The sequence below is a fragment of the Loa loa genome (assembly GCF_000183805.2).
Source record: "Loa loa unplaced genomic scaffold supercont3.497, whole genome shotgun sequence".
Lineage (NCBI taxonomy): Eukaryota > Metazoa > Nematoda > Chromadorea > Rhabditida > Onchocercidae > Loa > Loa loa.
Genome location: NW_018108677.1, coordinates 4680 through 6341, shown reverse-complemented (window position 1 = coordinate 6341; position 1662 = coordinate 4680).

Below are 1662 nucleotides of genomic sequence, written 5' to 3'. Positions count from 1 at the left end.
CGATTTGATAAATGATCAGATAATCCTGATGTGAATGTGAAAGGATATAAGCATATTCAAACTATCCTACTAATAGTTTGAAAAATGTAAAAAAAATTTTTTTTACGTATTTAATTTCCTAAATGATATATGGTTGTATGAGCTAATTTGTTGACAAATGATGAAAAATGATTGCTAGAAAAAGGAATAAAATTTGAATGGTTTAAATGGAAATGTGTAAATTTAATTGGAAATAAAATGGAAATTAAACTTGAATGTTTAAATGAAAATGCGTAAATTTAATTGGAAATGAAATAAAAATTAAAAGAATTCAATAATGAAAATAGCATAGCACAAAATTCTATTAACGGTAGCCAAAACAAACATACAAAATTTATCGGTTTGTCTAAATGCATCGATATCGAGAGTAAAAAGCTTTGCTTACGCAAACATTCCAGTAGAGAGATACCAGTCATTACCATTCTCCATCTATCATCATTTTTCAACTTTTCTTACTTAAATTCCTCTTTCATAATGGTACTTATTTCATTTCATTGAGGTTATTAATGCTAATATATCAGTAATTGATTAATAAAATTTATTATATGTAAAAATATCAAAAAAAAAGAAATTTACAATAGTAGCAAGGGAATATTCTGAAATCAAATCAATAATGCTAATATATCAGTAATTGATTAATAAAATTTATTATATGTAAAAATATCAAAAAAGAAATTTACAATAGTAGCAAGGGAATATTCTGAAATCAAATCAATAATACTATTCTAAACAAATGATAATATTCCATTAATAGCTAATAACATGCTAGCTAATGATGTACTATTAATTGAATAAGGTTAAGCAAATCTGAAAATATTCCCTGTAATTATTCAATCAAATGCTCGAAAATTGAGCTAAGCTTATTGACTTAGCCTAAATTATAATAGCTGAGATAGTTGATATAAGGTAAAAAAGAACCAAGTTTATTTTACTTAGCCTAAATTATGATAGCTGAGATAGTTGATATAATAAAATTTTCATTCATTGGAAAAGTTTATCAGCATTAGCTCATGATAAATGTTAATAAATGAATGGTAAAATTAACAAATACTAAATTAACTGCTATTGTTAGCCTGCATTATATTTATATCCATTTTGTTAGCTTCCTAATCATTTTGAATGCTTCAATAACATTTAGCTTAGCCCAAAAACTAACAAATAGCTTTTTTTTTGGCTTTTTTTTCTTTTTTTTTGAAATAAGTTAAATATGAACAATTTTTTTTACAATAAAATGAAAAAATTTTTTTAATTTGACATTTTAACGTAATACGTGATACGTGATACTGTTACGTGCTAGTTTGAAGGATTTTGTAAAAATTTATGAAACTTTTTTCTTTTTCTTCTTTTTTTTTCTCATTTCATTTTTATTGATGGAATTATTCATTGTGCATGCGCTAATTGTCAATTAATTGAGGACGCAATTAAAATAATATTAATGAATGCGTAAAAGCAGCATTGAAAAGAATAATTAAAGGATTTTTTTTCTTTTTTTTGGTTTTTTACAAATAATACAAAATTTTAATTTTTTCAAAAAAAAAAAAGACGATTAGCACTGAATAGCAAATATATTTCGCGGTAGGATGGATCTCCGCGATAGCTTAATTCAAATGTTTTGTTTGTTTT